The sequence below is a fragment of the Mesoplodon mirus genome (assembly GCF_964341445.2).
Source record: "Mesoplodon mirus genome assembly, chromosome: 3".
Classification (NCBI taxonomy): Eukaryota; Metazoa; Chordata; class Mammalia; order Artiodactyla; family Ziphiidae; genus Mesoplodon; species Mesoplodon mirus.
Genome location: NC_138978.1, coordinates 55,514,093 through 55,526,293, shown reverse-complemented (window position 1 = coordinate 55,526,293; position 12,201 = coordinate 55,514,093). Strand labels below are relative to the sequence as shown.

The window sequence follows — 12,201 nt, the reverse complement described above, 5'->3', positions numbered from 1 at the left end:
TAACGGACATTAACTGCTGAATAGAGATTCAGATGCTAATGAGGTGAGAGGGGCTCCAGAAAGTTTTGATAAATGCTACACACACTCTAACTAGCTGTGAATGTGGGTTGACAAAGAACATCTACACCAGGGTTCAATAAAATGTAACCCTTTAAATTAATCATACTGGCAGTATTTAATAGAATGCACAACAATCTCCTTTTCTGTTGGCCATAAAGCTGGAGAAATGCAAAGTCTTCACAAATGAATGCTCCCACATTTCCCACTCCACATTGCTACTTTCATTTGAACATCTACAGCTGTTTCAAAAGTACTTACTGTAAATAGCAAAGTATAAGCAGATTTCAGAGTCTGACTCTTTCACAACAGAGGATATCATTTTTTTCTCCATTTTTATGCCTACACTGAAACAAAAACTCCTAAGTAAGAAAAAAACATGGAAGATTTGAGTGTCTGGTACAGAACCCAGCACATAGTAGGTTCTCAATAGATGGGATTTCTTGTTATAGGGAAGATCTGGCAGCTTATAAAAAGAAAAACCATCTGGTCATACAGGAAAAAAAATCAAAGAATTCTGGAAGTAAGGCCTTCTGTCTTCAAATTCACAAACTTAAAGTAGGCCTTTGTTCTCCAGGGGCTGTTGGGAAACCCATCTTACAGTTTTTGTGAAGAATTCTTACACAGAAGAAAAATTAAAATGTCCTAGTTAGTGGAAATATAATGAGCCGTATTATCACAAATGTCAGAGAACCTCAACCTATTTTATTTAATTTTTGATGCTCACACTAATCAAACTTTTCTACTGATTGCAAACTCATAGAATTCAACAGACTACGGTTCAAGAGATCACCCTTATATTTCTTAAGCAAATGCAGAACATTAACATGTTATTTTTTCTTAAAGTGACAATCCCTAATATCCTCTCTGGTTTTTGCCAATTTCAATCTTGGCAGGAAGTGGAAATCTGTGCACTCAGCAACATTGCAATCTTGCTGGCTGTCAAAATTATGTGTCAGCCAATGCCGGAGTGGTATTCTTGTCATTTCACCATGGTAAGAAACTTATCAGTCTGACATATAAAGCCTCTAAAAGTAGTGATTTATGCCAAAATGTAGATACATTTACCCACCTCCTAAATTTCATTTTAAAATTTCCACAATTATTATAACATCCCCTAATTATATATCTCAATTGTAGTTATAATCAAGTTTATAAATCTAGGATGCTTTTAAAAATTCAAGGAATAATTATGAGTCAAATAGGTTTAGATTAAAAGACAGCTAAATTTTAAAACACATACACGCGTCTATATTAACACGTTATACAGGTTAGTATGCGTGCCTGAGGATACTGCATACTTTTTAAAAAGCCATTTTCTCCCAAAGAGTCTCCGTGTGAACCACACATTTCCAAGTCAACAAACTACTCGTTTCTCAACAGACTGCATAAAAATGATACCTTTACCCTTCAGCAAGCACTGGTTACTCTTTGACTTTTTAAGAGTAAAAACTCTCACCTAAAAAAAGAAAAGAGTGAACAAGTAGAGAATGTCTGCTATGGTTTAGAAATGGCCATTTAGCCAAATTGCATACCTGTGCTGTGTCAGCGTCCTGGCAGAGCCATCTCATTCCACTGGTCTAATGGATGGCAATTGAATTTAATTAACAAAACTCCTTTGACTTAGTTTCATACTGCGCTGAATGTAATGGAATCCTCCCTCTCTCTCTCTCCTCTCTCTCTTTCTCCCTCCCTCTCTCTCTCTCTCTTTCTTTTGCATTCAACTACAAATGTCCTTAACTGCCATCCACTTTAAGAATATTAAAGGCTATACATTATACTTAAAAGATGTAATATAGTCATCTCCTTCCCCATGACTTCAATTTAGTTACTGAATTATATAACATAAAATAATTAAAAAGATACTTTGATAGTGATACACAGTACAGATTCAATTACCACAATGAATCCATTAAAGGTACTTTTATAGTATGAATAAAATGCAAATCCTCTTTATGGATCAATACCAGAACATAATTCTATTCTTCCTCCTAAAAAAAAGGAAGTTAACCATTATAAATCATCTTCACATGAAAATGGAAAAAAGGTATTCCTCTGAAAGTTTTCTGTTAATCTCAATGTATTAAGAATGTTACATTCTCTATTCTATTCATTTTTAAACAGTAGACCTAAATTCCAGCAATATTTGATAATCAGTAAACATAAAACTTCTTTACCATCCTTTTTCATATTTCTCACATTTATTTAAATCCCTGACACTAAATTCAGAGAGACATTCCTATTAATTAAATAATCTTTTCTAAATAAAATCAAGAACACACCAAAAAAAAAAAAAAAGTGCTCCTAAGGGATTCTGAGTAAATATTACTGCTCTGCCTAACTTTTGCCTGGCTGGGCACTCTGAGACAAGTTCCTATGATTGATTATTGTGTTATCTCTGAATCTTTGACTTTGAACCATAACCTTTTTTTCGAACAATGACAGTTGGGACTTACCATTTGCCATCTGTAGAGATGGAGGGGGGAAAAGGACTTCATGTACATTAATCAACCAATTAAGAACAGACTTAAACAAAACACTAAAGCATAATAAACCCCTGACTGCTTAATAGCCTTCTACTTTTAATAGTTGTCTTCCTGCAGTCTGCTCACAAGATTAGGAGTAATCTGTTCAAGTCTTAACAAAAATTGCATGAGGAAACAAGGAAAAAGTAAACCCATCCAAATCAGGCATTTTAAATTGTAAAAAATTATCCTTAAGGATTCTATAGTTCAAATTCAAACTTAAGAAGCTGATCCACACACCACAGTATCAAAGAATCTCAAGTCAATACAAAATATGGTACTTGTCTTCACTGAAATATCTAGAATGATACGTATATACAAGTTGGTCTATCATTTTGAAATTTTAGATGAGTGCATTCTTCAAAACACCACTCACCTAATAATTTATACTACTTCATTTGACAAGAAGTAATGTGCCAGGAGAATCTGAGGTTTCAATTACTGATAACAGAGCAAACCTAGTAAGAAAAACTGGGGAAAAATGAACAAAACTAGGTAAGGTCTTGCTTGACCTTTCTCTAATTAAAATGTGATCAGCAAATGTAATATTTAAATAGTAAGGCATTAACTCAGTCTTATTCATGAATAAAAAATAAATAGGAAACCAAGGAAAAAGTCAAGGATGCCCACACTCACAGGTTAGTTCAACAATGCATTGGAGGTACTAGCCTGTGTAGTGAGAAGGGTTAGGAAAATAAAAGCATAACGTTAGAATAGCAGAAATGAAAATGTATGATTATATACACAGTAAACACAAAATAATTTACAAATTATTGGCTGAAAAATATGTAAATATAGCTATACATAAGATCACTATACAAAAATAAACTGCATTTCTATACTAGAAACACAGAAATACATATATTTTTAAAAACACAATGTACAAAATCAGCTTCACAAAAATGTCCAAGACCTGGGTGAAAAACATCCAATTTATTGAAAGATAAGATGTAAATAAATGGAGAAACATACCATGTTCATAGATGTAGTAAGATTTGACAGTAAAAAGATGCCAATTCCCCTCAAATTCATCTGTAAATTCAATACATTTCTAAACAAAATCCCAACAGGACTTTTCATGAAACTTGACAAGATGATTCCAAAATATATATGAAACAGTGACTGGTCAAGAATAACTAAAAACACTCCTTAAAATAAAGCATAAAGGATTTGCCTTACCAGATATCAAAACTAAGTATAAGGGCTCAGCAACTGAAACAACATGCTTTTGACACAGAGTAGACAAACTGATCACTGGAATAGAACAGAGTCTAGAAACAGGACCACACAAATATGAAAACTTAATAAATGACAGAGATGGCACTGAAGATCACTTGAGAATAGAGAAACTATTGAATAAACGATATAGTGAAAACTATTATTCATAGAAAAAAAATGAAATTGGATCCCTACCTCATGCCATACACAAAAATAAATTCCAAATGGAATACAACCTTAAATGTGAGATGAATATTTAAAGATGTATAAGAAATACCATGTGTTTCTAAACTCAGAGTAAAGAAGATCTTAAACAAGACACAAAAGCACTAACTGTAAAATAAAGCGTTAATAAAATTTATATTAAAATTAAGAATTTCTGTTCATCAAAGATACCTTAAAGAAAACAAGACAAGCTACAAACTATGAAAAGATATTTGTAAACAGATAACACAAGGAAGAGAATTGAGAATATATGAAGAACTCCTACAAACGAAAAAGATAAGCCACAAAATAGAAAAAATGAGTAAAAGGAATGAGCATTTATTTCACAGAAAAGAAAAGATAGTGGCTCACAGATATACAAAAAGATACTTAATCTCACTAGCAAACAAATTAGAAATGAAAATTAAGACCACAATGAGGTATCATTTTATAGCCACTAGAACGGCAAAAAATAAAAATTCGACAATGCCAAGTGTTGGAGAGGATGTACATCAACAGAATCTTTTGTACACTGCTACTATTAGTGAGAGTGTATATAGGTACAACTATTTAATAAAATAACATTGTCTTTTTTAAAAATGTAACATTTACATGCCCTATGATTCAACAATTCTACTTTTAGACATATACCCTAAAGAAACTCTTACACACATGGTCCAGAAGACATGCTACTGTTCACAAAACTTGCTAATAATAAGAAACTGAAAACACCACATCGATCCATTACACAATGGCATGTTATATAAGAAGAAATGAAGAAATTCCAGTACAGTTAATCTTTGAACAACACGGGGGTAGGGGCACTGAAATCCATACAGCTGAAAACCTGCGTAAAACTTTACAGTCAGCCCTTCATGTCCACAGTTCCACATGCTTGGATTCAACCAACCTTGGATCCTGTAGTACTGTAGTACTTATTTATTTTAAAAAATCTGCATATAAGTGGACCTGGAGTAGTTCAACTCATATTATTCAAGGGTCAACTGTACATGTAGTTATATTAGAAACATGATGTTGAGTGAAAATGCAATTTCCAGAAGCACATATGTATGTATGTATGTGTGTATATATATATATATATATATATATACACATACATATATGTATATATATACACACAACTTTTATAAAATTTAATAACACACAAAACTGAACATATATTTAGTACACATATGTGATAAAAAATTTCTATTATTGAAGGGGATTGATAAACACAATCCTCATGATAATGGGGGCAATTTCAGTGTGATATTTTTAGAGAACATGGAAGTAAATACAAGGTATTGGTAATGTACTCTTTCTTGGGTCGGGTGGTAGGTACATAGGTCTTCATTATTATGTGTCATAAATTACATATATTCTCACACTGAAAAATAAAGTGAAAATCAATAAGAAATCAAACCAGTAATGTTTATTAAAACAAAACTTTTTCACAATATCCTAGAACCTTTCAGCAACAGGTTTGAAAAGATTTAAAAGAAATAGATTTGAACTTCTATTTTGAATTATTTTAATAATGCTTCTTCCTCCAAGAAAATATATGAATAATCAAATTAGAAAAAAAATCTTCATTCCTTTTTACTTGACTGGTGTGAATAATTTGTATTTTAAATGTAATTTCCGCTTCCCATGCTAAAGGGGAGGACACAATGATATAGGAGGTTAACTCCAGTATGGACAAATCCGAACAGCAGATAATCCACATTTCTGTTCAACTTAAAATGCATCATTCAGTCTTTTAACATTCTATTTCATTTCCTCATTATGCCTGGTTTCAAAGAAATTTCTATTCCTGGGAAGGGAAGGGGCTAAGAAAGGATGATGATACAGGTTTGCTGTAAATAGCTAGGCAGTGTCTTTGTCTCTCTCCCTCTCCCTCTCTCTCTCTCTCTCTCTCTCTCTCTCTCTCTCTCTCACACACACACACACACACACACACACACATACATACACGTCATATATCATATATATAAGAAGAAATCAACAAGGTGGGATTTTTGTGGCTTGGCAGAGAGGAAATGATAGATGAGTACAAAGCCTCCTTCCAATGATAACATTCAATACCTGGTTATAGATCTGAGTTTCTATAAATACTCTCCAAAAGAAATTTTTTAGAAACCTGACCGAACATGAGTGGCATGCAGAACTCAAAGATGAACTGAACTGAACTGCAGGGTTCCCTATTTCATCACAAGCCCAGTCAGAATTTCACCACAACCATTTTGTAGGTACACAGACATACTATTCTTTAAAAAGGTGTTCTACCTCAAAACGCCTTTCCAGGTGTAGTGAATTAAGAAATTGCAATAGCAACATCTGTCCATCCATACTTTCCCAGGATGAAGGCGATCATCTTCTCTCAGATACAAAAAAATAATCAGAGAATTAAGTAATAATTAAATGAGTTAGAATTTCACTGATAAGCATTATAGTGGCTGATATAAAGTTACTCACTACCAGTCAAGATATCTCTACTCTATGCCATCTAAACATATACTCCTCACCACCTGAGAGGTGTTCAAGCAGCCACACAGGAAAAAGATGAACGCTACAAGAAAGGCCATGAAGGCATTGCTATATAGCATCAGCTGCCTTATGAAATTAGAAAATAACCAATTTTTTCCAAGATGCTGTAATTTCACTAATTAATTATCTCCTTTAGAGATCAATAATACTCTAAGGAATAGAAAACTTAGAGCACTTCTTAATTCAAGTGCTTAATATTAAACATAATTTTAGTATAATTTTAAGGAAGGAAAAGTAGATATATTTACCTCTCCAACACCTTATTTTTTGTCATTTAAAGATAATTTTTGAGTTACTGTATGAATACAACATCGAACAGATATTTCTCCTTCCCAAGATTCTTACTTCCCTATAAGCCCGACATTGACCTTGATCTGAATCTTACACTTCAGGAATAAAGTGGAATTGCAGGAACATATATAAGTAAATGCCAGTTTTCTCATTAGTTTAAACATTTATAAGATGTCCCAATCATATGAAGCGCACTGGGAAAATCCCATACTTTATATCACTTTGCAAAGTGTGGGCTGGTACACTATCCTCTCTGCAACTCTGAGATCCAATTAGACTGTAAGGGGAAAAATTACATTCTAGTTTCCATCCCCCACTGGAATATTGCTGGTGATTGCTCACCAAAGAAGACAGCCAGAATTCGGTCCCCTTTAGCAGTCTATGAAAACACAAAAGAAGACTTATTCTCAGTCTCCTTAAAGCAAATTATTTTCATATGATTTTATAAGTTTTTCTTTCTCCTTATTATTAAAGTTTTAGTTAAAAAAAAAAAAGAAAGAAATGTATATTCTGTCAAAATCCTCCCATTATCCTTTGCTGAAACAAGTAGGAGCTTTTAGATATGAAAACAGGGCCAGGCAGAAACACTTTCTGGGAAAGTCTGCAGTGGAATGGTTTTGATAATGAACATGCCTAGAGAAATAAAATCGTGAATGCTGTATGTGTTGAGGGAAGAAACTCTTATCTTCAGTTGGGTTCTGTTTCCCTTAGAGAGGCTTATGTTACCTACAATCAATAGGTCTCCAATTAAACAAAGAAGATTTACATATGCTGGTGCATTTTGGAGCTAATGAAATTGGTCTAACAGCTTTAATGAGAGTGAAGCATTGGATAGGAGGGGGAAACATATGAGTTCATCACATATAACTGGACCCAGCTCCTTAATTCTGATCTTTACCTTTTCTACCACTACTGCCCTTGGCCTCTCCCAACTTAGGATAAGTAACCATGCCGAAATCTATCCTATTTAGCGAGGATAGACAAACAAACCTGCAAATGCTCACTAGAGATAAGGCTATGATTGACAGACACTCTCCCTGCAGAGCAGGACAGTATGTGATTCAAAACGAAATGTGTGTCCATCCTGAGGAGAGGGTTTCCTTTTTAATCAAGCTTGTGCTCTTCACAAATTCAACAGCATGAGATTAAAATCTTTTCTTTCCCCTGCTAGCAGGGTAGCTAGCGCATAGTAGGTACTTGATAAATGGCTATTGGTATAAAGATGGATTTCCTCACACATAAGCTGGAGCGATGACTATATTACTCTATCACCCCCAAATCATCTTTTCTAGGTAAACAGTCTGGATAAAAGTCAAGACCAGGATCTCAGATGGAAACAGAAATAGCCTATATAATTTTATATAAATGTCCAGCATCACCAAAGCTTTATTTTCAGAATTATAATTATTCACGTGTCATAACTTTTAGGTTAACATGAAGCTTTGGATTTTGGTGAAAAATCAGAATCAGTTAACATGATAGAGTGAAAAGGGAAAATTATTCTGACCAAAAAAATTTAGGCTTAAATTCAGTCCTGAAGTGAACACCTAAACACTGTATTATATGTTACCTAGTTTTAAAATTCACGTTATAAGCTTCTCACATTTTTTGGTTTTGTTCAACCCAGATTCTCCATTAATTTATACATATATATATATGTATGTATATATACACACACACACACATATATATATACACACACACACACACACACCACACACACACACTCTATATATATATAGAGAGAGAGTGTGTGTGGGGGGGGGTAGAGACTTGGCAAGGAGACAGGTTGCCCCTATATGTTCCATGCACCAAAATTCTCATTTATGTCTTTGCATGTGCTCTCTCCAGTTTCAAGGTTAGTTATGTCCACTGGTTCACTCAATCCAGAAAGGTAATTTACTCGTGTTAATTATCCCACATTTGTCTCATACACCTTGCCCTTATTTAAACATTGCATTTATTATCTTGATAACAAACAAGACCCTTCAATAACACACAGCATTGTGAAAGGAGCCTTGTCAGAAGCACAAGTCACCCCATAATAGGAAGTTCCTTAAGTCCTGAAATCCCTTCTTAGAGTTCAGCCCCTACCTCCAAAAGTTCAAGAGTCTAAGGCTAAGACATCAGAGTTTATTGAAACATCACCCTGGTGGGAATCTGCGATTGGGAATTCATTCCAAATTTAAAGATGGGCAATCCTTTTTCCAGATGTTGGACTTAGACAATGAGTGTCCCCTCAGACAATTTCCCTCTAAATAACCGATTAAAAAACAGAAAACGGTGTTATATTGACTCATAATTCTACCTGAATATATATAATTAAAAATATATAACATTAATGAAAGTGGTCTATCATTAATGTGTTCAGTTTTATTCATATTTCATGAAAAAAAATGGAAGACCAAAGAAAACAGAATTAAGGCCAGATGTGTAAAAATACCATGCAGGATTACAAGTGGGTAAAGTGTGGTCAGGGAAGGAGGAAAGAGACAGGGTGATTCTAAAGCTTAGTAGTAAAAACAGAGAGATTTTCAAACTGGTTAACCTTTCATTATTTGGAAATAAGACATTCCTAAAGTAAAGGAAACATCAGATATTGTAAAACTTATCAGGTAAATGCTGATGTTTGTATCCAAGTGGTTTACTTAATCTGAAGTCAACTGGGTTTTCCCTGGAAGAAATGAACTGCGAGCATCCCATGAACCCTATGAAGTTTGCCTCACTCCTCACACCGTCAAACAAAGAAAAATGTCTTGCGTTCCATGATGCCCCCCATGTCACTGTGACTAATCCCCAACCATTTTTATTTACAGCGTCCAGAACGAGTTTCTATGACAATCCCATGCCACTCTCAATGTTACACACAAATTTTCTGCCTTTTGAAAATGATTACAGAACAGATCATTTGTTCCGCACTCTATACAAAGAAACGCACATATATTAATGGTTGCAGAAACAGATTTCACTTTCAGATTAAACAACGAGCAGATAGAGCAGAGAACAAAAAATTTCCAATATTTGGGACCACCAGATTGCTGCTGGTGCTGTCGCGGTTTGTATTTCACTTATCAGACATGCAGTAGTTCTTCTCCTTTCTATCACCATCTGTACACACTTTCCCAAAGGACCCTCACAGCTGCCCCATTACCACACTAACACACACTCGTACACAGAGGACCCCTTAATACATTATCTGTTTTCTTCTCACAAGAGAAAGAAAAGCAGAGCAGCTTGAGAACTCGGACAACTTAAAATCCACTTCCACGTCAAAGTCTCAAGATTGCTACCTTTCTTCGGAGATGGAGCAAAATAGAGAATTTAAGTGGTTATGCTACTGGGACTTGGCTGTGTTTTAGGAACTACCAACTGCCAAATGAAATCACCATAGCTTGCTCTCAAGGCCTTCCCTTCCTTTCTGTTTGCTACTCCCTCATTCTCCTGCTGTTTAGTTTGCCTATAACTGTTTTATACCTCAGCATTACTCAAAGGATGTCCTTAAAAAAAAGAGTAGAACTTTTTTTTTGTGCACCAGCTTTCTCTAGAGAAGACGTGCTATGGTGAACTATTAAATAATAGAAACCACCTGTACCCTGTTCTGTGTCTGCTTAGGTTTTCTTTCCATTTACATAGATGTTTGTGACATAAGACAACCAAAAAGTTAACACTTAGTAGTAATATCACCAAATGATACAATTCCTCAATGTACACCAATTGTACAGGAAAAAGGCAGTATCAACAACCGGTTCTGCAAATGTCTAAAACTTCTAATGGGCTATTAGTTGGGAGAATCCTAATTTTAAGACATTGAAAGCCTTAAAATCTTAGTTTCTGAGGAAAATTCATCTAAGATAGCAACAACGCATCTCCCAGTATTTTCTTCAGTTGTGTATTTTGGGCACCTAACACAGTGTCTAACATGTAGTGAGCGCTCAAAACACGTTTGCTGAACTGAGTTGCCAAGGACATGGTGGAAACTGTCAATAAAGGCAACCAAAATACATCTTCTATGCCAACACCAACCAAAGAGCATCCACTTTGATGCAAATGACAACAACAGGCCACAACTGCTCCTCAACTTATACAAGAATTGTCTATCTCCAGAGCTCCTGGGAGGCATAGACTCAGTTTCTTCACCGGCAAAATGAAGGTTTCCTCTAAGTTTCCTTCAAGGTATAAAATTCTGAATCTATTAACAAACCAGGACAAGGTCTAGCTGCTCACCACTTTTTGAACTTTAGAGAAAACAATGGCTTTCAGCACTATAATGTACTCCCAGAGAACAGTTTTAGCCCCATCCATAAATTCCAAGGCAGAGCTTAGGGAGTATGATATACTGGGAAACACTTGAGAGAGAAAAACAGGCCATAAAAGGGTCAGACCTACTTACCAGCCCTAACCACTTACTAACCATGTACCATAGACACATTACTCAGCCTCTCTGTTTCTCAGCAGCATAAAGGCAATTATAAAAGCTCTCCTACCAAAAAGGTAAGGTTTATAGGAAGAGCTAATAAAATAATGTATAAGAACCAACTTAAATATCATGGAGGTTAACAAGACTAGTCTGGGGTCTGACAGATCTGGTTTTCATCCTGGCTCTGCCACTACCATTGGCGTGACCTTGAGTGAGCTAGGAGCACTCTCTGAACCTCTGTTTCCTGAATAACAGGAGTAAACCACCACAAAAGCCATCTACCAGCTCCACTCGCCCCTACCACCCAACATGAAAAATTCTCCAAAACTTGGAGAAGTCCAAAAGGAAAACAAAACAGAAACAAAGAAACCCACATCCACAATTCAGAAAACCAACAAAGCCAATCCTAAAAAATGGCACCCAGCTATGTAAACTCCTTCAAGTGCCCAAAGTATTTAAGAGTCTGTCACAGAATGCTCTAGCACAAAGCAAAACGTACTGTTGCAGCTGCTCTGTTCTCACTTTTTAAAAGGTGTCAGTAATAAAGGGCCAAACATGCAAATCCCTAAATGCGCATCTACGTTCCTCTCCAATCTAGCTGTCTCCCTCCAGTTCCGCTGTCTCATGACCCGGCCTCACTTACTCAGCATCACCCTCATCCCATCACCTCTGAGGCTCAACTGCAAATAAAGTTAAAAGCTATGCATAATCAGTCATTAGATAGCAAAATTGAAAATGTCTCTCTTTGAAGAATCACAAAGCTTTCTGTCTGAAACCTCTGACCTTTCTGGAGAAATCACAGTCACTGTAGTTTAAAAATGTAGGTGGTAAAAGTACAAAGGATTACATTTATCCATTTCGCATGTTTGCCGTCTTTTCTGAGATGAGGGGCAAATATCTTCAGAACAATTAGTTCTTCAACCCTAAAATTTCAGGCTGCAA

At 35.3% G+C, this 12,201-nt stretch overlaps 1 protein-coding gene across 4 annotated transcripts in view; it reads right to left on the bottom strand.

Annotated features, from left to right (window-relative positions):
- NFIA (nuclear factor I A) overlaps positions 1–12,201 on the bottom strand; it is a gene marked incomplete at its 3' end in the record, with an annotated part of 384,610 nt that overhangs the window by 356,503 nt on the left and 15,906 nt on the right. The gene's annotated exons all lie outside the window — the stretch shown is intronic.